At 37.1% G+C, this 26,972-nt stretch overlaps 1 pseudogene across 1 annotated transcript; it reads right to left on the bottom strand.

Moving 5' to 3' along the window:
* Window positions 1-21,098: 21,098 nt before the first annotated feature.
* Window positions 21,099-21,357, bottom strand: LOC307052175 (bolA-like protein 2; annotated as a pseudogene). Its single transcript has one exon. The product of its transcript is annotated as a bolA-like protein 2 (transcript).
* Between the last annotated feature and the right edge of the window lie 5,615 nt (window positions 21,358-26,972).

Genomic DNA, 26,972 nt, shown 5'->3' with positions numbered 1-26,972 from the left:
AGTCTATTTTCTTTCTTTTATAATTATTCTTTTTCTGTGCCCTGTCAAAGATATATTTACCTACTCTCATGTCATAAATATATTTCCCCATCATTTCATCTAGAGCATTACAGTTTTAGCTTTTATGTTTAGGACTGTAGCATACTTAAATTTGTGTTTTTGAATTTGATCAGTCGGAGTTGAGTCAAGATCTTTGTCCCCTCTCCCCGAATATTGATATCTAGTTGTTTCAGCATCATTTGTTTTAAAGATTTTACTTTCACCCACCACTGAATTACCTTGATTCAATTGGCATTTCAAGTATATGTCCATTTCTGGTCTCCTTTCTGTTCCATTGATCTATTTGCCTGTCTTTAGGCCAATGCCTCATTATCTTGATTATTATAGTGCTATACTAAGCTTTAAATTCAGGTTGTTAAGTTCTCTAACTTTGCTTTTTTTTTTTTTCTTTTCCAAAATTGTTTAGGCCATTGTAAGCCCTTCGTATTTTCATTTAAATTTTAGAATTAGCTTGTCAAGTTTTACAAAACAGCTAGAATATTGATTGGATTTGTGTTGCATTTTGTCATATATTGTGTTTTTAACTATACTGAGCCTTCTAATACATAAAAAAGATATATCTCTCCATTTCTTTTTGTCTTAATTTGTCTTAGCAATGTTTTCACTGCAATGTTCCTGAATTTTTTTGAAAGAAAATTACCTATGTTATATTATTTGACACTATTGTTAATACAACTCATAAAATTATTTTTTCATTCATTTTCTGCAATTATATAGAAATATAATTGATTTTTTGTATATTGACTTTGTACCTGGAAACCTTTATAACTTATTAATTGAGGTAATTACTTTGGAAATTAGAATTATCTGCATATTCTAATATGTTTATTATTCAAGATTTACAAAATAATGACTAATTGTTGACCCATTTTTAGAATTTATGAGCTTAAACAGATATTTTCCTTACAGTGTTAATATTTATTAATACATGACATGATAATAATATTTCTATATTTTTATTAAACACAAAAATTTGAGCTCAAATTACATATTCATATGGTTTCATTTCTGCCTAAAATGTAAACTATTTTTAAGCTGACACACAGTCTGTAATTAAACCTTAAGTAGAAGGCAATTCAGTGATAAAATAATTATTTTTTCCTACTAAGGATAATTATTCAGGATTTTATTTTATTCAGAATTTCTGGTTTCAAGGTAGTAAAGGGGAGACTCCCATTCATATCTCAGCCTATACTGAGCCATGTATAGTCATTATTAAAAAGAAGTTTTTTTAAAAAGTCTTTTTTCAACTCCTTGTTTTAATACTAAAACATTTATTGTTACTTGATATGAACTTCTAATGTAAAAAGAAATTTCAAGAAAAAAACAAAAACAAACTATAATCCAGACATTTGGAGATAGAGCAAAGGACAAATTTTGCTTAGTGTTTTTTAAAGGCAAGTTGCTGTTACACTTAAAATTACATGTCTGAAAATTACTTTGAGACTGCAAAGGAAAAATGCCTACAAGTAATTAATGATTAATTGTGAAGATTTATATGTGCTATTCCATTTAATCATAACTAAGAAATAAATAAAAACAGGTTATAAGTCCAAAACTGAAGAAAGCTCTATGGGCTTAAAGCCATTATTCTAGAAAATAAATCCTGCCACACATCACAGGGAATGAACAAAGTAAATTTCAGGGTTTGGAAAATGTTTCTTGTGGGAGAAAATCCCATTAAAGTAGATACGAATTACTTCAAAATAAGGTCCATGGTAGTGTCAACTGCCATTAACATGAAGGATACTTCCCTCTTTCTCATTTCATTACATTTGTATCAAATTCTATGACTTTTATTTATGATCAATAAGCAGTTTCTTCTAAGATCACTGAAAGGTTACAACCTGGTTTACTCACAGTAATGATGATTTACTGGCATGTGAGTCATCCCTATTTAAATCAGCTATTGAGCCATCAATTTTCAGAGGCCCTGATGGGCTTGTTGTATTTATAACTGTACTTTGGCTAATGGGGATTTGAGTTCCTATCATAATTGAAGTCAAACATTGCTTTTAGTTTATAAGACGCAGTTTCTTCCATCAAATATGCTCTTAGTAGGCACCAATATTACATAGCTTCATTAGTAGTCAACTGAAGGAGAGACTTAACCGAGGGATGAACAGAGATGGGTGAATGGACAATTCTGAGCTCATCTGATTTTCATGATTAACAATAAAAAGTTTACTAAGTCTTTGAAATTAATTCATTTAAAATTTTTCTTTTGCATTTTTGAAGATACATGTAAATATAAAATATTTACTGTAACATATTAATATATATAATAATCCTTACCACTTTCTTACCCACTGACAGTTTAACATTTTTATCATTCACTGTGTAAGTTAGTAAGCAACTCTTGTTTCCTTTTCACCAAATATGTTTCCTTAAAAATCCTCCACAGGACTTTGCCTCTTTTCTTCAGCGTGGACAGAGTTGGTATTTGTTTCAGAAAATACTGTGCTTATCAAGGTCACATTTATTTCCTTGGGATCTAATGTTTTCTAGGCATGTGCTTGTATGTGACTAAACTCTGACTTAAGGCATTCAGGGCTTTCAATATCTGGAATATTTAGAAGTTTTAATAAGAAGTTTAATAACTGGTCAGTAACTACAGCTAGTCCTCACAAAGGCGGTTCTTTTAGCTTAGGATTTTACCCTCAAAATCTACATTTTTTTCTTTTTTCTTTTTCTCAGAGAAGGCTGGTTCTATCTTTTTTAAGTGCTACTTCTATGAGAATCACTGATGGTTTTGTTTTTGTTGTTTTTTGGGGGTTTTATCAGTAGTTAATACTCAAGTTAATCTGCCTAAAATTCTTCCTTGGGGAATATTTGAAATGTTGTATTTTTTCCATAGCAATATTTTCCAGATCTGCACGCGCAATGTATTCATGTCTATACTTTCTTAAAAATTTATTGTCTGTCTTCTTAATGCAAGACATTGTATTAGGCATAAGATATGTAGTGATCGATAGAATATACATAGTCTCTATCCTTGTGGAACTAGAGTAAAAAATAGTAAGGAGCTAAATATGCATCTAATTCATTACATTTGTGGAATGTGCTATAAAGTTCTAGTGTTCTGTGAGTGCAAAATAGGGTCTGCCATCCAAGAATGACTAATTCATCACTACCAGAATCTTGATATTGGCAAGCTACCAGCATATAAAAAACATAGGATTAGAAACGCAGACTTGTCATTTTATATTAAATGTGGCATATGAATAACAGATTTATTCAAAGTTCAGCAAATAAGTCTTAAACATAACCTGATAGCTGTCCCTGTGCTAGTCACTGAAAATCAAAAGGAAATGAGACTGTGCCTGCCTTTTAGAAATTCATGGTATAAAGAGAAGTTATACATATACACTGATTATACTATTACAATGTGGTAACTCTTCTGATAGAATAATGTATGCTATGGACTAAATATATGTTACCTCCCCCTCAATTTGTATGCTTAAACTTGAAACCCCAGTGTGATAGCATTTAGAGATGGGACCTTTGGGAGGTAATTAGGATAAGATGAGGTAATGAGGGTGGGGCTCTCATGATGGGGTCAGTGCCCTTATAAGAAGAGACATCAGAGAGCTTGCTTAGATGCTTTCTTTCTGCCATGTGAGGACACAGCAAGTAGGTAGCCACCTGCAAGCCAGGAAGAGAGCTTTCACCGAACCTGACCATGCCAGCATCCTGATCTTGGATTTCTAGACTCTAGAACTGGGAGAAATAACTGTTGTTTAAGTCACTTAGTCTGTGGTATTTTGTGTGGCAGCCTAGAGGACTAATAGGACGTACAAAGTAAATTGGTGGTTTAGAGGAAAGAATAATTAATTTTGCTTAGAGCAACAAAGGTGGCTCCAAAGGAAGTGATATTTGAGCTCAATCTTAAAGGATATATAAAATTTCATTATGTAAAGAAGAGGATGAAAGGGCATTTTGATCAGAAAAAAACTTAAAGACAGAAAAAAGGAGGGAGGATCTAAGGATGAATTCCAGAGTTCCATTTTATTTAACAAGGTAAATAGTGATGATAAAAACTGAGATAAGAAATAGAAAAAAAAAAAAAAAGGTGGATTTTACTAAATAGATTGAAGGAGCACAATGCTAAGTTTGACCAAGATGGCTGTCTAAGTTAGCACTAAGCAATTGAAAATATAAGTGTGGAAATCAGAGAGAAAGAATGAAGGAACTGCTTTCAGCATTTTGCGTCTATAGTGGATATTGGGTTTTCTGCCTAGGTCACCTCTTTAGGACCAAAGCATCTATCGACCAACTGCTGATGGAAAAGTTAAAGCTAAGTCGTTCAGTGGGATTTTTCTTTGGTACCAAGGAGCTGATTTGTTCATTTTTTCAATTTTCCCTGTTTTGTCTATCCTTCAGGAATATCTTGCCTTCATTAGATAACTACTATAAAGTTAAAATGAAAAGAATGCATTTTCTAAAGGTTATACTATTTCAGGTTGTATTTATTGAAAGAAGAAAACATATAAACAATTTTATCCTGTTGGAAAACATAGTTTCACCTGAGCCACAAATAAGACTATGGAAACAAAAGACAGAATCTGAGAATTTGGTTGCAGGGTCTTCTGTTCAAAAGCATACAGTTCTTGAAAAATCTGCAGCCACAGTAACAGCCATTCCCAATCCTATGATCTACAGAGCATAGGACCCTGTAAAGTGTCACAAAATTGCACACCAGTCACTAGGGAAAGGTTGAATTTCTATAGTCAGTTCTTGAACAGCCACTAACAATCATTCGGAGCTAATGACATTCTTCATCTAATGTGGTGAATGGAGCCATTGAAATATTTAAGGGCCAGAGCAAGAAGTGAAGAAAAAAGCTATGGCTTCAAAATCCCTGGAAACAAAGGATGTCTTACAAATGAGAAGAAAACTTGAGATTGTGAAAGTCTGAGGACAGGTCTCAGGGAAAAAGAAAGTGAACAAAGCACATTATTTTCCCAAATACTGGCATTTAAGCTTCTAGTACTTCCACAGGGGTGACCACCAAGATCGTGAGAGGATCTCCTACTCTTGCTGGTAGATCTGCGGAGCTTGGGCCATCCCCTCATTCCTTCTCCTACCTCCTTCAAACATAGATAATAACTCTAAAACAGGTGTATCAGCGAGGATCCTTTAGGTGCAAGTCAACTGAATAAACTAAAAGTGGCTTAAACAACGAGAATAATTTGCTACCTCCCATAACAGGAAGTCCCAAGGTCGGCTCTATCAGAGTTGGTTACCTGCTCAGCTCCATGGTGTGAGGGCTCCTGTCACTCTCTCTGGTAGTCTCTTGACTTTACCCTTTTGGGCACAAAAAGAATACAAGTAGCTCCTAACATAGAGGCCTCACCTGGCAGTGCCAAAGGCAGGAACAAGGGAGTCCCTATTTTATTTCTCCTTTTTTAATTATGAGGAAAACAATCTCAGAGGCCTCTCACTAGACTTTCCTCTTTGTCTTGTTTTTCTAATACATGACCATGTGTAACAAATCACTAATAAGGGAAATGAAATTATAATGGCTGGCATAGACTGATGAGCATCTACCCCTGGGGGTAGGGAAGCCCCTTTAAAGATACACAAAAACCTAGTTCCTAAATAGAGCTGGGTTTCTGCCAGCAAAGCAGAAAGGATAAATCTGACCGCTGAGAAGAGGGGGCAGTGCATGCAAAGTGATGAGCAGTGACTGGTGCACCAAAGCATTTAGTAAATATTAGCTGCTATTATTGTCCTATCAAGCTGCTCTTATGGGAAATACAATAGAAGACCCCAGCCTCACACCCCAGACTACGTATTCTGACCTCCATCCAATCTGTCATCAAATAGTACAGTTAATCCTTAGCTGTAGCTTTACTTTCTTTCCCTGACTGTAAATCCTTTTCCCTTGTCATCCTGTTTGTCTCAAACAGTAGCTAATGAGTTGTCTGCCTCCAGCCTCATCGATTTTCAACAATTTTGCATATTGTAGCCAAACTGATCTTTCTAAAGGCAGATCTAATCATGTCACCATCTTCCTTAAGAGCTTATCACAATTCCTCATTGCATTACATCTGAAGGTTGAACTCTTCAGAATCATGTCCATGTAGTTGTTCTTCAATGCAGGTGGAGGGAGGCTCCTCTGTCCTTCAGCTCCACCATATGGAACATGCAGTCCCCTTGGTGCAGGAGGAGAGAAACAGAAGACTCCCAAGTAGGGTCTCCATTGTCCACAAAAAGTGAGGTGCCCAGCCCATCTGAAAGAGGCTGAGAAGCACCATCTTGCATTCACCCAGAAAGGGAGGAGGACATACTTTTAGGGAACACTATTGTAATAGATCCAGAGATGTGCCTCCCAGATCCCCCTTCAAGGAAGGTCTTGCTGCCCAACTGCAGAGAATTTGTGTGTCTCAGCAGCTGAGAGCTGCCTTGTCTGAGGTCACACCTTTCCTGGGGTAGCCCACTTGTAACTGAGTGAGGCAGAGGGATAAAGACATGGCCGTTTTGGCCCCTGCACATAACTCCAAGAGGCACTGCTCACTCGAAGACTCGCTGCTGGGGTGGCCAGGGCTTCCTTGTGCTTGCTTCACAGTTGACTTCTTCCTCTTCTCTGTCTTGTTTCACCATTTCTTTCATATGCTTTGATCCTTTATGAACATCTTATACCCCGTACTCTACGTGGTATCTGCTTCTGGAAATTACAACCTGCAACAACTAGTAATTTCTAGCAGAAAGTCCTTTAACCCCCAACTATTTTTTCTGCCTCAAAGATCATTACCTAACTTGAATATTTTTCACTCCAGATTTATAGAAATAGAGTTCTCTGAGTGTATCACCAACATTTTGCAGATAAAATGCAATTTATTAAGTACTTAAGGGCTCTTTTTTGTTTTGTTTTTCTTTTCCACTCTCTCATTCTCTCTAAGGCTGCCCATGAGTAGTTAGGTGCTTAGAAGAAAAATCATCTGCCCAGACCCAATAGTTATTAAACCAGGGACATCTCTGATCCTCCTTTGCCCTTTATAACTTTACAGCCTGTTTCCTTTATAACTAGTTTAAACCACCACTGCCTGGAGCGCCCTTTCCCTCTTCCCTTTGAGGGGCTCACTGCTACTCAGCTCAGCATCAGTACCTCCAAAAAACTTCCAAAGTTATCCCCTATCCTTTCATGGGCTGTCATCCTGTGTTGCTCTGATAGCTAATACCCCAAACATTTAACCCCATCTTGGTGCCTATCAATACTGTATTATAATCATATTTGCCTGTCTAGCATCTCTAATGGCTGACCAGTGCCTGGTACATCTTTCTTTACCTACTTCTCAAAAGGGTTTTGAGTGATTCAGTGTCAGCACATAGTAGGTACTGAAAAGCATTTACTGAATGAATTTAATAATACTCTTTTTTTCCTCCAGCTTTGCACTGACTCTGTCATCCTAGGAGATTGAGTTAAAAGAGGAAAAAATAGTGCTAGAATGTATTGCAACAAACATCTGTGAGTCTAAAGGAATTTGGTTCATTAATGTTTCTTTTTCAGTTCTGATAGTTGGCTGTACTCGTGGCTGACTACACAATGCGACGTAGCACCGATAACTTGGGAAGGGCAGAGGTGTCTAGTGAATGGAGAACTCTTCCTAGACAGAGCTATTTTCTGTTCTTCTTTTTTTTTTTTTTTTTTTTCCCACAAGTCCACGTTCAACATCTATGACATGCAAGACCCCTTCAGGGATTACTATCTCAGTCACTTTAGGTAATCACATTCAAGATGTATGTGTGTGACAGGAATTACGGTATGAGTATTCACATTCTGGTTCTCTTCCCTGCCCCCAAATACTATCCCCATTAATTTTATTTGCAATTAAGCAGATGAGGGGAGAAATATTCTGAGCAAAATGTTCCATGAGGTAAGATGAAGGTGAGTGTGGGAAGAGGATGGGAGTGTAAATATTCATATTGATTTTTTGTGGCCATTGTATGTATTTTTACATATGACCGTCAATTTCTGGCTTGTGAAGTAAGTTGATTAAACATTTCCTGCGAGTTTAATGATCAGCATTTGCAGGAGGAAGAATGGGGGTGATCTGCAAACTCCATGGTGAGAAAAAGTGAAATGAGGGGAAAATGCAACCTACAGGGGGATCACTTTATATTCCATGACAACTATGTCATTGTGCGAGTTACTCTCAAAATATGAAGTGAGAGTAAAACATAAGGGCATAGTATCTAAAAAATGTGATTGGATAGCAGGATGAAATATTGCCTGATTAAAAATGTATCAGGGTTAGGAGGATAGGAAGGAATAGGCATTAGTCAAAAAGAACAGGAATACTATCTATTAGAAGGAATAAATATGCACAAAATTAAAAGCTGTATGGGGCTTATATTCATTTAGAAGACACTGATAATAAACACTGAACTGGTAGATATTCACTAACCTTTTCTATCCGGGATCTCCCAAGTCTCCATGATTCAGTATCTGAAGGATTAGTGCCTATAATTCCGGGCACCTCCAGGACCCTGAATTAATGCCATCACTAGTGTTCTTCCTGATTGATGAGTGTCATACTGATCATCACCTCTGATGTGCATGAATGTTTAAACATAGCTTCTCTCTGTAAGCAGCAAAAGCCTCAGATATTTTATTAAATTAAATTTTAATAGAATAAATCCATTTTAGTGTCCTTTCAGTGAATTTAGGGTTACTAAACTAGGAGGTAATTAAATTCGTCAAATTCTCTTGGCAACTGCCTGCTGCTACCAAGTCTCTTTCCTTTAAGGCACAGGGCTGTGGCCTTATCTTCACAGCAGCTCATTCAACAGTTCCCAGATGTCTTCCTCTGGTTTATCTTGGGAGCTTCACCCTGTAAAATGAGTTTAGTCCATCATCTCCCCTTATCCGGCTGAAGCACGTTCTGTCAAGGGATTCTACTTTTCCTGAGGTACTTAGCACCTACTGACAATAATCATTTTTCTTCTGAACAGATAAAGAGAGAAAGAAGGCAAAAGAGCATGAAAAATACTTTTTACTGATTTTAAACTAAAGAACAAATGACATTGTCCACCTTATACAATCAAAATAGCTCTGCTTTTAAAGATAAGTTTCTCAAACTTGATGAGCAGCTGATTCTGATGATTTCAATTGTAGTAGAGCATGCTTTACCGAGGGTTTGGAAAAATGCTCAACTAATAACATTAAGTCATACAGGGAACTAGGTATTACATTCTTTTATAATAAAAGTGTTCATAACATAAATGGTTTTCTCTGGTCAAGGAATACTTACTAATGGAGAAGTACTTAACCCTTGATAATTACTAAGTTAAAAAAAACTTTGACAATTAAAAATCCATTAACAATCCTAAGTCTGCACTGCTATCTAGGTGTACTTCAGAGAGTATTATTGTTTGGATAACAAAAGAAAATTATGCAAGTGGAAAAAAATTGAACCACTCTACAAAAGAACCATGTTGGGAGATTATAATATCCTTCATGGAATAGTACTTTATTAAAGACCAGAAAAAATCTTTTATCAAAGGTTGCATCCAAAAAGCTGCCATTAATCTATGACACTGATGCCAATGAGAGCATCATCTTCCAGGTAGAAAGTTCATTTACTTAACTGAATAAAAAGGGAGCATTTTCTAGCATTTTTATTTCACTTCTTATTGCTATGTGCTTTGAATAAAACAATCTCCCTTATTTTTTTTTTTTTTTTTTTTTTTTTTTTTTTTTTGTGGTACGCGGGCCTCTCACTGCTGTGGCCTCTCCCGTTGCGGAGCACAGGCTCCGGACACGCAGGCTCAGCGGCCATGGCTCATGGGCCCAGTCGCTCCGCGGCATGTGGGATCCTCCCGCACCGGGGCACGAACCCGTGTCCCCTGCATCGGCAGGCGGACTCTCAACCACTGCGCCACCAGGGAAGCCCTCCCTTATTTTTTATAGAAAATAAAAACATGTACATTACCTATGCAATACAAAAAATACATATTTTATTGATTTCATTTTTTAAATTGTTAAATATACAAGTATAAAGGCATGACATGATTTGTGTTTATCTAATAATTAATGATGTTGAGCATCTATTCATGTGCCTCTTGGCCATCTGTATGTCTTCCTTGGTGAAATGTCTCTTTAGGTCTTCCATCCACGTTTAAATGGATTGTTTGTTTTTTGATATTGAGCTCCATGAGCTGTTTGTATATTTTGGAGATTAATCCTTTGTCAGTTGTTTCATTTGCAAATATTTTCTCCCATTCTGAGGGTTGTCTTTTCCTCTTGTTTATGGTTTCCTTTGCTGTGCAAAAGCTTTTAAGATTAATTAAGTCCCATTTGTTTATTTTTGTTTTTATTTTTATTACTCTAGGAGGTGGGTCAAAAAAGATCTTGCTGTGGTTTATGTCAAAGGGTGTTTTTCTTATGTCTTCCTCTAAAAGCTTGAAAGTGTCTAGTCTTACATTTAAGTTTTTAATCCATTTGGAGTTTATTTTTGTGTATGGTGTTAGGTAGTGTTCTAATTTCATTCTTTTACATGTAGCTGTCCAGTTTTCCCATCACCACTTATTGAAAAGGCTGTCTTTTCTCCATTGTATGTTCTTGCCTCCTTTGTCATAAATTAGGTGCCCATATATGTGTGGGTTTATCTCTGGGCATTCTATCCTGTACCACTGATCTATATTTCTGTTTTGTGCCAGTGCTATACTGTCTTGATTACTGTAGCTTTGTGGTATAATTTGAAGTCAGGGAGCCTGATTCCTCCAACTCAGTTTTTCTTTCTCAAGATTGCTTTGGCTATTCAGAGTCTTTTGTGTTTCCATACAAATTGTAAGATTTTTCTGTTCTAATTCTGTGAAGAATGCCATTGGTAGTTTCACAGGGATTGCATTGAATCTGTAGATTGCTTTGCATAGTATAGTCATTTTCACAATATTGATTCTTCCAATCCAAGAACATGGTATATTTCTCCATCTGTTTATGTCATCTTTGATTTCTTTCATCAGTGTCTTATAGTTTTCTGCGTACAGGTCTTTTACCTCCTTAGGTAGGTTTATTCCTAGGTATTTTATTCTTTTTGTTGCAGTGGTGAATAGAATTGTTTTCTTAATTTCTCTTTCTGATCTTTCGTTGTTAGTGCATAGGAATGCCAGAGATTTCTGTGCATTAATTTTGTAGCCTGCAACGTTACCACATTCATTGATTAGCTCTAGTAGTTTTCTGGTGGCCTCTTTAGGATTCTCTATGTATAGTATCATGTCATCTGCAAACAGTGACAGTTTTACTTTTCTTTTCCCATTTGGATTCCTTTTATTTCTTTTTCTCCTCTGGTTGCCATGGCTAGGACTTCCAAAACTATGTTGAATAATAGTGGTGAGAGTGGACAACCTTGTCTTTTTCCTGATCTTAGAGGAAATGCTTTCAGTTTTTCACAACTGAGAATGATGTTTGCTGTGGGTTGGTCATATACGGCCTTTATTATGTTGAGGTAGGTTCCCTCTGTGCATATGTTCTGGAGAGTCTTCCTCATCAATGGGTGTTGAATTTTGTCAAAAGCTTGCTCTGTATCTATTGAGATGATCATATGGTTTTTATTTTTTGTTAATGTGGTGTATTTTAACAAATTTTAACACCAATTTGTTAATGTGGTGTATCACATTGATTGATTTGTGCATATTGAAGAATCCTTGCATCCCTGGGATAAATCCCACTTGATCCTGCTGTATGATCCTTTTAATATGTTGTTGGATTCTGTTTGCTAGTATATTGTTGAGGATTTTTGCATCTATATTCATCTGTGATGTTGGTCTATAATTTTCATTTTTGGAGTATCTTTGTCTGGTTTTGGTATCAGGGTGATGGTGGCCTCATAGAATGAGTTTGGGATTGTTCCTTCCTCTGAAATTTTTGGAAGAGTTTGAGAAGGATGGGTGTTAGCTCTTCTCCAAATGTTTGATAGAATTCACCTGTGAAGCCATCTTGTTCTGGACTTTTGTTTATTGGAAGATTTTTAATCACAGTTTCAATTTCATTACTTGTGATTGTTCTGTTCATATTTTCTATTTCTTTCTGGTTCAGTTTTGGAAGGTTATACCTTTCTAAGAATTTGTCCATTTCTTCCAGGTTATCCAGAGTTGCTTGTAGTAATCACTTATGATGCTTTGTATTTTTGTGGTCTCTGTTGTAACTTCTCCTTTTTCATTTCTAATTTTATTGATTTGAGTAATGTCCCTCGTTTTCTTGATGAGTCTGGCTAAAGGTTTATCAATTTTGTTTATCTTCTCAAAGAACCAGCTTTTAGTTTTATTGATCTGTGTTATTGTTTTCTTTGTTTCTATTTCATTTATGTCTGCTCTAATCTTTATGATTTCTTTCCTTCTACTAACTTTGTGTTTTGTTTGTTCTTCTTTCTCTAGTTCCTTTAGGTATAAGGTTAGATTGTTTATTTGAGATTCTTCTTGTTTCTTGAGGTAGGATTGTATTGCTATAAACTTCTCTCTTAGAACTGCTTTTGCTGTATCCCATAGGTTTTGGATCATTGTGTTTTCATTGTCATTTATCTCTATTTTTTTATTTCCTCTTTGATTTCTTCAATGATCTCTTGGTTATTTAGTAACATATTGTTTAGCATCCATGTGTTTGTGTTTTTTACATTTTTTCCCCTGTAATTTATATCTAATCTCATAGCGTTGTTGTCAGGAAAGATGCTTGATATGATTTCAATTTTCTTAAATTTACTGAGGCTTGATTTGTGACCCAAGATGTGATCTATCCTGGAGAATGTTCCATGCGCACTTGAGAAGAAAGTGTAATCTGCTGTTTTCAGATAGAATGTCCTATAAATATCAGTTAAATCTATCTGGTCTGTTGTATCATTTAAAGGTTGTGTTTCCTTATTAATTTTTTTGTCTGGATGATCTGTCCATTTGTGTAAGTGGGATGTTAAAGTCTGCTACTATTATTGGGTTACTGTTGATTTCCCTTTTCATGGTTGTTAACATTTGCCTTATGTATTCGGGTGCTCCTATATTGGGTTTGTAAACATTTATAATTGTTATATCTTCTTCTTGGATTGATCCCTTGATCATTATGTAGTGTCCTTCCTCATCTCTTGTAACATTCTTTATATTAAAGTCTATTTTATCTGATATGAGAATTGCTACTCCAGCTCTTTCTTTAGATTTCCATTTGCATGGAATATCTTTTTCTATCCCCTCACTTTCAGTCTGTAAGTGTCCCTTGGTCTGAATTGGGTCTCTTGTAGACAGCATATATATGGGTCTTGTTTTTGTATCCATTCTGCGAGCCTGTGTATTTTGGTTGGAACATTTAATCCATTCACATTTAAGGTAATTATTGATATGTATATTCCTATTACCATTTTCTTAATTGTTTTGGAATTGGTTTTTTAGGTCCTTTTTTTGTGTTTCCCACTTAGAGAAGTTCCTTTAGCACTCGTTGTAGAGCTGGTTTGGTGGTGCTGAGTTCTCTTAGCTCTTGTTTGTCTGTAAAGCTTTTGATTTCTCCGTCAAATCTGAATGAGATCCTTTCTGGGTAGAGTAATCTTGGTTGTAGTTTCTTCCCTTTCATCACTTTAAATATATCATGCCATTCGTTTCTAGATGTGGAGTTTCTGCTGAGAAATCAGCTGTTAACCTTATGGGAGTTCCCTTGTATGTTATTTGTCATTTTTCCCTTGTTGCTTTTCATAATTTTTCTTTTTCTTTAATTTTTGTCAGTTTGATTACTCTGTGTCTCAGCGCATTTCTCCTTGGGTTTATCCTGCCTTGGGCTCTCTTCGCTTCCTGGACTTGGGTGGCTATTTCCTTTCCCACGTTAGGGAAGTTTTTTGACTATAATCTCTTCAAATATTTTCTTGGTCCTTTCTCTCTTCTCCTTCTGGGACCCCTGTAATGCAAATGTTGATGTATTTAATGTGTCCCAGAGGTCTCTTAGGCTTTCTTCATTTCTTTTCATTGTTTTATCTTTATTGTGTTGCATGGCAGTGAATTCCACCATTCTGTCTTCCAGGTCACTCATCCGTTCTTCTGCCTCAGTTTTTCTGCTGTTGATTCCTTCAAGTGTATTTTTCATCTCATTTTTTGTATTGTTCATCTCTGTTTGTTTGTTCTTTAATTCTTCTAGATCTTTGTTAATCATTTTTTGCATCTTCTCGATCTTTACCTCCATTCTTTTTCCAAGGTCCTAGATCATCTTCACTATCATTATTCTGAATTCTTTTTTTGGAAGGTTGCTTATCTCCAGTTCATTTAATGGTTTTTCTGGGGTTTTATCTTGTTCTTTCATCTGGTACATAATCCTTTGCCTTTTCATTTCGTCTGTCTTTTTGTGAATGTGGTTTTTGTTCCACATCCTGCGGGATTGTAGTTCTTCTTGCTTCTGCTGTCTGCTCTCTGCTTATTGGCATCATTTAAAATGTGCTTAGTCAGTGGATTCTTTTTTATTATCAAAGGGCAGATTGAAAAATAGAAAGTTGTTCCCTTTTAGTTCCCCAAACTTTTATCAGGTTCTGCAGGTTATCTCACACAGCTCTGCCTTATGAGATGCAAGGAACTGTATTTATTAAGCAGCTTCTCTGGGACAGTGAACTCTGAGCACTTGCCAAGAATTAGCATAAGTAACCAGCACATTCCCAGTTGTCAGGCACTTTTGAGTCTCCAAGTCACCCTCAAAGGAGGCATAACACAGACCAGCCTATAGTGCTTCCACCTATTTCAGTTCTGTGCTTGTTGCCCTATGTATCACTTTAAAATGCAAATATCTCTTTTAATATTTGATGATTCATGCCTGCTTCTTCCTTTCTCATTAAATTATCCCTCCACCCACCCCCACACCAAGGTGGGTCTCTGTGGATTGCAGACCAGTTTCCAAGAACCTTAGAACTGAAAACCTTTCACTTTCTACCCCGTGTCCTCTCCTTTTTTATTTGCTGTGGTCTCTGTGGCTGAGAACTATTTCTGGAGCAGTGCAGGCTAACAGCCAAGCCTTAGTGCACTTCTTTCTTCAGTTTTCACCTAAGTAGATCTCAATATCATGCTGGCCTCAGGAATAGAGGCTCCTTAGAATACTTTGCTGCCTTCCCACCTGCCTTTAATGGTAACTAGAAATAGATTTAGTGATCTCCAGATGAATCTATAACCATCCTCAAACAATATGGATTTCAATTATTCAGCTTACTGTGGCCAGGGACCAGGACTCACCTTTCTTAGGGAACTGTAAGTTCTACTTATTCCCTATTTCCTCTTCATTTGGGCTCTTTACTGCCCTTCCTGTCCCCTGCCTGCCACCATCAAATCAGGAGAATCTTTGGCTGTCATGGTGTCATGGTAGGAAATCTATCTCTAACTCTGTTTTCAAACCCATTCAGACTCAGGTTTTTGCCTTTAGAATCCCAAATGGCATTTTTTGCTGTAAAATTATTTTCATTGAGCAATGAATGTCTCACAATGTGTGCATCAATAGTAAAAAGGCCACAGTCTTACAAAAGAAAAAGAAAAAAAAAGCTTAAAAGATGGAAACTTCTGCTAATATTTCAAAATATTGTGCCACCATATACATATTGACATAAATACCAACTGAACAAGGTGTTTTGGTGTAGATGCTATCTTTTATTATCTTTAAGTAGAAACCCACTTAGAAGATATAAAAGCCCATGCTTTACTTTTTATGTTCCTTAACCTCAAATGAAATGGAAGTTGACTTGGGTGGAGATTCAACATAATAAATACTTTCCTACCCATAAATGAGTTCCATTTAAAAGAAATATTTTTTATCAAATCATCCCATTATACACTTGAAATATCTTACAGTTTTATCTCTCAATTATACCTCAGTTATGCTGAAAAATATGATTTGTTTTTCAGGAGCACTTTTGTATTGGTGAATGTAAATTATGGTTTAAATCTGGCACAGTGACTGTTACGTGTTGTTTGAAATACAGGCAGGGGATAAGCACATACTTCATAGAGTTTACAAAATGCAAATGGGTATGGTCTTAGGTCGTCTTGGCCTGCAGCAGCTTGAAGCAGGATTTTGGTTCCTGGCCAGAGATTGAAGTCAGGCCGCAGCAGTGAGAGCACTGAATCCTAGCCACTAGACCACCAGGGACCAGTGGCCAGTGACAAGGCCTTGGTAGTCATCTTCCAGAGCAGATGGAATGTTGTTGTAATTAGAGACCAGGGTGACTGTTAATGGCAGGTGGCATGTCATATATATCATGACATTTGTATAGTAAAACCAAAAATGTTTCTAATAAAATTTTCATATCAAAGCTCTAAAAGCAGACACTCTAATTTGGATAACTTTGTAACATGTTTCTGGGTACCCAGTAGCAGAAAGTTATTTTTCAGTAGTTAACAGTTTTCCTGAGCTACAATCAGCAGAGTTCCTACTGACTAATAAAAACATGCCAAGTTCTTTGAGGTTATTTTGGTAAGTTACTTAAGTTCCCTCAGCCTGAATTGTTTATTCATTAAATGTATATAGGACCTGGCTCTGTAAGCATACAGTAATCACCTGTTTTTCAACAAGTAAGTGCACACCTACCTTATTAACAGGTAGGGTTTTTTTTTTAAATTAATTAATTAATTAATTTATTTTTGGCTGTGTTGGGTCTTCGTTGCTCTGCACGGGCTTTTGCTAGTTGCGGCGAGCAGGGGCTACTCTTCGTTGCAGTGCGTGGGCTTCTCATTACGGTGGCTTCTCGTTGTGGAGCATGGGCTCTAGGTGCGTGGACTTCAGTAGTTGTGGCAGGCAGGTTCAGTAGTTGTGGCTCGCGGGCTCTAGAGCACAGGCTCAGTAGTCTAGGCACACAGGCTTAGTTGCTCCGTGGCATGTGGGATCTTACTGGACCAGGGATCAAACCTGTGTCCCCTGCATTGGCAGGCAGATTCTTAACCACTGCACCACCAGGGAAGTCCCAATAGGTAGGTATTTTAAAGATAAAGTGAGATAAAATGCCATCATATAAGCAAAGGTTACATCATGCACTTGGCATTCATTAAGCACTAACCACTTGAGCTTCTTTCTCTCTTTTTCACAAAGTGTCTTCACGTCGGATACCTTATTTAGACCAGACAATTTCCAGTTTTTATTTAGGGTACATGTTACCTTCATTTTCCAACAAAGCTCTGAGATTCAGAGAAACTAATCGGCTTTCCAATGTCCATGTGGCAAGTTCATATCTGAACCTTGAGTAAATATTCAGATTTTCAAGGTTGTTTCGGGGCCTAATTTCCAGCCCTGTTTCCATTACTATCCATCTGCTTCCACTTTTGGGGTCTGGTTTTCTCCTCTATAAATTGAAGGAGTTGAAGTTGTTGGGTATGGTATCAACTAATATATGGCACAATCAACCTCATAATCTCAGTATCCCACAGCAATATGCATTTACCTAGATCACACATCCATAGGTCACCTGAGGGTCTCCTGTTCTAGGCTGGGTACATCCCTGGCTGGCTCAGCCCTGTAGGTCTCTAATCCTCCTCCTCAGCTAGCCCAGGCTTACTCTCCTGCTCTGACAGATGTGAAGAGAGCAGGCACAATAGCACAAACTGTTTTCTGTTAACATTCCATTAACCTAAGCAGATCATGTGGCAAACCCGAAAGCAAGGGGTAGGGAATCTTCTGTTCCTTTCCTGGGAGAAGGTACTGCCAAGTCATATGTAATGGATGTGGATAAGGGAAGGGTAAAGAACTGAGGACATTAATGCCATGTACTTCAACTGCTAAGATTGCTTTTAGCTCTAGCATGTTGTGGTTTTCCTCCAATTTACGTTTACTCTTTCCTCATTTACTTTCTTAATGTTTTAAAAGTTGCCTAAGGCAAATAGGATTTCACAGAAGGGCAGAAAACTCAGGTCATCTTGCCATTCTGTGTTTTGCTGCTCCCTGAACATATTGTTCCAGAAGGAGATATTAAAGGACAATCTCATAGGAGGTTGGAGCACTACATTCTCTTCATTGTAAATATGGTTTCAGGGTTCACACAGATGCAGGCCTTTTGTTTAAACAGAAAAGAACGAAATAATTAATCCTTTCTAGATGCAGAATATAGCGATTTTGATCTGAAAAGAGTGTGAAGAGGTTATGGTTGGGGGGAAGGAGATGTGGGGGAAGGTGCAGGCTCATTTCCGTCGATCACTGCAGACTTCTGCTCAGATCCATAGGGATTGCCATATTCAGTTCCAAAGTTCAGCCTCCTTTCTTTTCACTCAGCATCTGTCATCAACCTGCCTATCTTCTGAAGATACATTTCCTCCCTATTTCTAACTATTCTATCTTTGAGCTTTTGTTTATTTTTTATATCTTTTAAAAGTATAGAAATACAGTGTACTCTTCAAACCTTTGAGCAATGCAGAAATATATATGGGAGAGTATTAAATTTATTCTTTGACTGATGTTGTTAGAAATAGTCACTTGCGCTTATTTACTCTTAAGGAAATTTACTGACAACCTACGTAGGGAAACAGATGAAAAATAGCAAATATTGGAAAGGCATAAATATTTAAGTTTCCAATGTTGGGAGTTGGAGGAAGTGGGGGTAGTCACTAGCTTGAGCCTATGCTGTATTCATCCCAGCATTCAGGCATGTCTGGAAAACTAGTGGTTTAGGGCAGGTATTTATCAATTTATATGGGAGAATGAGGAGACTTCTAATAAAGAATTAATTATAAGGCAAGCTAACTGACGCAGACAGGTCAGTGATATAGAGAAAGTATTACAATTATAGTAAAGTAATTTCTCTCACATTAGCTTCCTGCCCAACATGACAAAATCATAAGGTGGTAGAATTGTAGGAAAAAAGACGAGCAAGAACTAAAGAGACTTAGAGTTTAAGGCATCAGTGAATTTGTAGAATTTGTGTGGGGAAATTCAGTAGCAAGTGGAGTCACTGGCTTTTGTGTAGAAATCAGTCTGAACCTTACATGTATAGCTGCAATGTGGCCATTGGCATCTCAGGAGCTGGGATCACCATCCATACTCACAGTACTTACAATGCTTGAGGAGCTTAGGGGTGATCCTGACACAGCACTGTCACCAATGTTTGAAACTACCAGCACTAATTGTGACTTGAGAAAATCATCCCCTGTATCAGTAGTCACCAACAAGTGAAACTTTGAGGTGCATCAAATTAATGATTTCTGCCAGTTGATAAATTGAAGGGAGGGCCCATTGAGGTAGGAGCTAAAACTGTCTTTGTAGGGCTCCCAGATACTTGGAAATCTGTGAGTAAGGGGTAAGAAGGCACGATAAATCTCTTTTTATTGCTTTAACTTTAGTGGGAAAATGGTAGGTTGTATCTGAATGGACCCAAGTAGAAATTAGGATTGCATTGGGTGGTTCTCACTTCCCCTGTTCTTAGAGAGGTCAACGGTGATAAAAAAAAATTCAACTTTTCTATCTTCACAGAGCTTATTATGCAATGCCAGAACAAAATTTTAAAATAGAGCAATTTGACATACCTCCAAGGAGAATGATAAACTTCAATTTGGATGCCAAAGTCAAACAGGGAATAGATTAGGATGAAGGAATGACAAATAATATCACTGTTTTCCTATTCAGCATGTGGACAGGCTAATTTGCAAGATGGAACATTTTTACTTGATGAGACCATGGGGAAGACTTCTCTGAAAATGATTATATGCTTTCATTCTGGATTGCTGGGGAAATAAGCCAGCTGGAACAAGTCCACTCAACACTTTCTAGTGGAAGGGCTGTATCCAAAAGTTTCCATGGTAATAGTGACCTTCATTTCTTTGCAAGAAGATTGCAACTTCTTATAGAACCCATTGTTTTCAGGTGTTAGTCAGCTATCATTCCCATAAAGCTCCTATAAAAACCAAGCACTAAAATCTTGGTGTCCGTGCAGTTTGTGTATCCTTTAACTGATAAGCAAGAATGAAAAGTATTGGAGGATTGGGGTCCCTTCACTGAAACAGAAACACACACTTTGTTCCAGCAAATCTCCCAGGCCCCAGCACTGTTCTTTGTGGAATAATTGGAAGATGGAGGATGATTACCTTCTCTTATAAGCTCTATAGCTTTGTACATTTCCCCTTTTCCCAGTTAAGTCATTTCTTAATCCATACTGTAGGACTTATGGAATTTGCCCCAAGCCCTAGTGTAAGACAAATGGTCACCAAACGCAGCAGCATCTTGCACAATATTGAAAAAAGATCCCTATAAGGTAGTCATCATTGCTGGGCTATCTGTTAGCCATTTCTCTGGCTTTTTGTGTTAAGAGACTTCTTAGTGTGTTTGGATGGTGATGTGTCCATCACCAGGGAATGAGCTGTATTGGTCTGTGCCAACCATAGCAATTCCATACTCCTTTGCTAACAGTCATGGAAGCCCATGGTAGCTAAAAAGGAGTCTTACTGGAGTGCTTTTTATTAAGGTTTGTCTTATGAATAAAAGAAAGGGTGGTATAAGATAAAGGCCCTATATGACATCATCTACTTCCTTCCTGCTTGGTGTGCTGTTAAGAATATGATGGTTGGTACTACACCAGCTATGCTTTGCTCAGAAAACCCATCACTAACACCTGATAATGGTAAAGTAGAAACTGGAAAGAATCTAGGTTCCAGTTGTTCAACCACTAAGCCAAAGTTTATTGTGGACTTCTTTTTTTTTTTTATATGGAATAAAGAAATATGATTCTTGCTTAAACCACCTTAGTCAAATATCCTTTAACTTGTAACTGAGAGACTCTAACTGAAATAGCTGCCTTACAACAAAGATGACCCACCCAGTGACTATAGTTTTAGAAAAAGATTACTGTATAGGAGCCTTTATCCCATATTTAGGAATTGGATTTGAAAATTTGGAGTAGAGAAAAAAGAGAAAATGAGGAATTTAGAGCAATTGTGCTGGTTTATTTTTCCCCAAATAGTCTTGAAAATAATAAAGGAAGTGATAGTGAGTCAAGTGGTACCTTATTATTTCTTTCTTGCCTCTGTTATAAGAGAAATAGCTGAAGCATTTTATTTTATTTTATTTATATTTTGGGGGCCCTGATTCATAAGTTAGTAGGTGTGCTGGTCTGGGTCCCTCATTTCTGCTGCTCACGGGCCCACTGCTCTGGGGTCAGGGTTTTCTGCTCAAAGGCATGGATGTGCAGGAGCTCTTCTGCTAGGCAAGTGTTCACAAGCCGGCGTCTCTGAAGCAGTGGCTTCCCCTCAAACGTGGCTGACACTACGAGGACTCGGAAGCTGGACATGCAACGTAGGAGTTGTGTCCTCCACTTCCACGTGCTCCGCCTCCAGGTCCCACTGCAGCTTCTCCGGGAGGTACTCAACGCTGAGTTCCATTGTGGCAGCCCGGGGTGGGGGGAGTGCAGCCCAGCTCGGACCTCTGCCACACTGCTTCTGCCCTTACTAGCTGAGGCACTTTTAAAAAATTCATGCTTTATAATCTGGAATTGCATTTATACCAAAGGAGTGATTCAGCAATGCAAAGGGCAATGGGTATGAGTTAGATGGGTCTTGTGTTTATAGTATCATCGGGCTAAAATCAAGTTGTCAGCCGATGATCTGATCTCTTTAGAAGCTAGAGGTCCTCTTACAAGATGAGTCAGATATTGGCAGAATTCATTTCCTTGTGGTTGTAGGGCCGAGGTTCTCATTTTCTTCCTGGCTGACAGCTGGAAGTTGCAGTCAACTCCAAGAGGTCACCTACTTATTATGCTTGCACAACATAGCAATTTACTTTTTCAAAGCCAACAGAAATACATCTCTCTGCCATCTATACCCTCTTTTAAGAGCTTGCCCGCTTACTTAGGATAATATCCCATTTGATTAAATCAGAATCAGCTGATTAGGGCACTTAATTACATCTGTAAAATATGATTATTTTACCATATAATGGAACCTAATTATGGGAATGCATCGTGTTTATAGGTCTCACGCACATTCAACCACAAAACCATATAGGGCATGTACAGAATGAACCAGAAATCTTGGAGACCATCTTAGAATTCTGTCTACCACAATGTTGTCTTTATTGTGTAGCTGAAGAAACTGAGGCTCAGAGAATTAAGTAATTTGCTCAAGTTACATAATCAGTAAATGCAGGACTATGATTAGAACTTCAGTCTCTCTGATTCTCAAGCCTATATTCTTTCTGTTTGTAGCTTCTGTTGAAGGAATTTATAAACATCTAGCTGAACTTTTATAAAGAAACATTTCCTATAATTATCAATTCCATTAATAAATCCAGAAATAAAACATGTCAATATTCTTTTTATTTAACATATTGTCTTTTTTATCTTTATTTTACATAGATCTATTTTTAGGCTTTTATAGTTTCCTTTATGAATTAATTATTTTAATGCAATTTTTAACAGAAGTTAGCTTTCTCAATTGTGAATTCTAATGGCAATGGACTTTCAAAAGCCTATATCTCATACTTTAAGTATTATATAATTGATTAACCTTCAATATAAGATTTATTCTCAATTTTTAAGAAAAGTTGACTATATTTGTCCAAATGAGAAGCAAGGTAATTAACAGTGATTATCAAACAGGCCTGGATTGAAATTACCACGTTATCACTTACTAATTATGTTGTCTTGCCAGGTAAGTTACTTTTCTGGCCTAATTTCTTCTAATTTGTTTATTTTTGACCCTAAGAATTTATTAGGGTCAAAAATAAAAAATGTTAGATACTAAAGTAGTAAGGACAGATTTTAATCAGCAATAGGGAAATAGGGAAAAGAGACTAGTGTGAATTGAACTCAACTTTGATTTGTACAGAGGTGACCCAGCACTCTGAAGGGAGAATGAGGGAATAAGGAGGGAGGTGGGCAGGGTTCAGGAGAGCCAGGGAAGTGTAAAATTACAAAAAGCAGGAAGTGGGGGGGTGGTCTATCTGAAACCGATATGGTTTTGCTAACCAGAGTTTATAGAAGTTAGGCTCCTATCCTCCCATGGAGACTGGGAGACAGGGGCCCTATCTTCAGGTATTGGCTGGAACAAACTAAATTCTGTTGGCAGCTTTGAGTTTTTGCAGGCATGAACTATTAGTGGAACCAGGATCATCCTAAGGATGTGGCCTTGAGCTGTTAGAAACTATGCTGGTATTCAAGTCTTTATAGATCAAGGTTGAGGTCTAGTTGAGAAAGGGGTCAGAGGAGCCTAGCTAGAATTTGTTCAAGGAGATAATAATGTACCTAAATGTCTGATAAGCTACCTCAAATATTATCTATTTTAAATCACACTTGCCATTTTTACTTTATTACCAATTAAATTTTATTTTGTAATTTTAAGGTTTTTTTGCAATTATAAGCAATTAAAATTTCAATTAAAAGCAATTTTAAGTTTTAATTTTATTAGCAAGACACAGTACAAAAGAAGACTTTACTACAGTAAGGACACATAAAATATAAAAACAAAAACACACTAGGCCAATTAACAAATATTTTTCTGCTTTCGAGTTGAAAAGAAAAGATAAAAATAAATTAATTTAATAGATACTTCCCAAGTATAGCTTTCTTACTCCACAAGCCTTTATAAGTGTGATGACTATAATAGTAATTCTTTCCATTACCATTTTATTAATGGTATTCATTTTGATTGATTTGTATTTTTTTCATAAAATCTTCCAGTTGCTCTGCTGCCTTTTTTTTTTTTTTTTTTTTGCGGTATGCAGACCTCTCACTGTTGCGGCCTCTCCCGTTGTGGAACACAGGCTCTGGATGTGCAGGCTCAGTGGCCATGGCTCACGGGCCCAGCTGTTCCGCGGCATGTAGGATCTTCCCGGACTGGGGCACAAACCCGTGTCCCCTGCATCGGCAGGCGGACTCTCAACCACTGCGCCACCAGGGAAGCCCCCTGCTGCTTTTTAAAATGACTGTTCTTTTTGAAATAGTTGGTACCTTAAATAGGCCAATCTTTACAGAATTAAAAGCCCTGTATGTTTTAAGAAAAATGCCATCATTTTAATGCAGCAAAGGGAAAAAAAAAATCATTGAATTCTGGTCTCAAAAACAACATGTGATGATGAGCAGTGCTGAGCAGATCATTGCATTCCTCCTCTTGCTCTCTATCACAAAATAATAACTTGCCAGGAGGCTGTGGCAGTTATTAATGTTTCATTTTGTTCCTAGATCCAAATTAAACCCCTGAAAAATATAAAACTATGAAGCTAAAGTTGAAATTCAAACATATAATCATATAATGTATTTTTAGCATTATTTTAATCTTGCTTTAGTATCTTAAACACAAGGAAAGCTCTTCAAGAATGAATTTGTACCTTTTCAGTAGAATCATATAATATAATAGAATCATGCTATTACAGAATAAATCATCCATTTATTTTTCTGGAGGGACTTTGGGTCATCTAGCTGAACTTCTCTTTTTACAGATGAAGAAACTGAAGGGAGCAAAGGTTAAGTGCTTTACTTAAGGTCAGCCAGCCTCTATGAGCTACATTTTGTAGTTCCCAGTCCCCTCCTGTTCTTGCCCTCCCTACTGGGTTATCTATCACTCACTCTTCTTCTTTTTCTTACCTGATTTTTTTGTTTGTTTGTTTCTCCATCTTAGCTTTTTTCCTCTGTGTTTTCTGAGGAAAGAAACCAACAATGTTTACTACAGTAAACATTTAGACTGCAAGAATTTAAAATGCAGAGGAAATGCCTCGAGCCATATAGCCCAGGGTATTGAGCAAGTCACATTGCAGAAGTGCATTTTCTGTAGAAGGTCTAAGCATAAATGCTAGAAAACAGTGCTTGCATTAAATGTGAAAAGTAAGTCAAGTCACAATGCTTTTGAGCCCCTCACAGTTCTTCCTGTTTCTGAACTTCTCTTTCCAATTCTTCTTCCACAGGACAACCAATTGGCTTTCAAACATAATATATTGAGGGTATACTATTTTATTTTATTTATTTTATTTATTTATTTATTTATTTATTTTGCGTTACGCAGGCCTCTCACTGTTGTGGCCTCTCCCGTTGCGGAGCACAGGCTCTGGATGCGCAGGCTCAGCGGCCATGGCTCACGGGCCCAGCCGCTCCACGGCACGTGGGATCTTCCCAGACCGGGGCACGAACCCGTGTCCCCTGCATTGGCAGGCGGACTCTCAACCACTGCGCCACCAGGGAAGCCCCCTGAGGGTATACTATTTTAAAAATCTTAACAGACTTCCAATGTTTCTTATACATAAAACAAAAGAAAACAAAAACAAACCTCACAAACTCATCCACTGAGCACTGAAGTTCTTTCGGGTTACTATCTCTATTTTCAGGCTTGTCTCACATCTTTGGCTTTCTCAGTTTCACAGTAAAGCCACCAGTTTCCTTGCCATTCCCTGGCAGCTGTTCCCTTCTCCAAAGGGCACTTTGTATATTTTCCTTTTCTACTTGCTGAGATCTTATCTATCTATTCATCCTTTAGCTTTCCTTTTCTTGAATTTGGATTGAGTTCTTTCTTTGACCTTCCTCCCTTCTCCAATGATTTTAAAAAAAATCTACATATTAATTATTTTCTAGTTATGATTATCATTAATTTTTTCTTTTGCTTTTTTCAAAATTGCTAGTATGAAAGTTGAAATACAAAATAGTATTTATAACATATGATTCAGTATAAAGAACAAAAATACAAACACCCTTTTATTCACTATCTACCTTAAGGAAAAAAGAAACACAGAAAATAGTCCAAAACCTTGAGGTTTCTGAGGGTTCATTCCAGATCCCATCCTTCTCCTCTACTCACAGTGAAAAAAATTCACTAAGTGTATTAACTAATACTTTTTGAAACATTTACCACATAGGGTTGTATCTCTAAACAGAATATTCTTTGGTTTTGCACGGTTTTGAAGTTCACAAAAATGGAATCATGTTGTATCTTCTTTTTTTTTTAATTGTTATATAGATGTTTTCATTTATTGTATACGTATTAGGTACACAGTTTAAAAGGAATAAAAACCCTACTCTCTAGAACATAAGACAATAAATAGAACAAAGATTGGCACTATTATACAAATGGAATTAATGAACATAAATATGTGATTTTCAACCACATTCATATTATGCAGTTTTAAAACTATCTAATCTTTTACAACGACTAAATCCTTACTTGAAACTGTAGAGTTGGTAAAGGATGTATGCCATTTAAGTATTAGTTCAGAGACTTAACAAAACAATTTTACTGGTGGTATTTATTGTGGGGAACAGAAACCTACTTACTGTGTATGACTATCATGTTTTAGGAAACATGATGAAGTTTTTATGTTACAAGGAAGAAATCAATTTTAAGTATTAGTTATTTTAGAAATACTACCTAAACTAGGATGAGATTTATGAAATATTATATATTCCTTCTCTAAATCCCTTCTATTAGTCTATAAACTATATCAAATGAAGCAATGGAAGTTAAAATTTTTAATATTTTAGATGGTCAAGTTAGAAAAGGAACTAAAGAAAGGAACTCAGATTTAAAGTTCTGAATGCCCACTAGGTTTGGCACATTTTCTTTCTTCCAACAAAGTATCTTCTCTTAGAAATGGAGTATTTAGTTAACTACCCCTCTTGGGGACCTCGGCTACAATAAAAGAGAGGCCAAGAGACCACAGATGCAGACTCACTGGCTTTGCTGGAGAGTGACAAGTAAGAACCAGGGGCAGAGTCCCAGGGACACAGGAGACCACAGCAGTCTGGGCTACTAGAATTGGGTAACAAAGCAAGCTAACTCTGTCTTCACAAAATTTACCTGTGTTAGAGAAAAAGTCAGTCTATTGAGATTGACAAGGTAGGATTAGCTTTCCGACGTACAGAAGGCAACACCTGCTTTAGAGTGGACATGAGTAAGAGTGCTGACTGCTGTGAATACTTAGGTACTTGGCAACTCCTGACCTAAGGGACATGCAAAGCCACAACAAACCAACCAACCAAATGCCCTCGGAATAATACAACCCCATTCCTATCAGAGCT

Source organism: Hyperoodon ampullatus (genome assembly GCF_949752795.1).
Source record: "Hyperoodon ampullatus genome assembly, chromosome: 4".
Taxonomy (NCBI): Eukaryota; Metazoa; Chordata; class Mammalia; order Artiodactyla; family Ziphiidae; genus Hyperoodon; species Hyperoodon ampullatus.
Note: the sequence above shows the minus strand (reverse complement) of the source record. Positions and strands in the feature narration are given on the sequence as shown.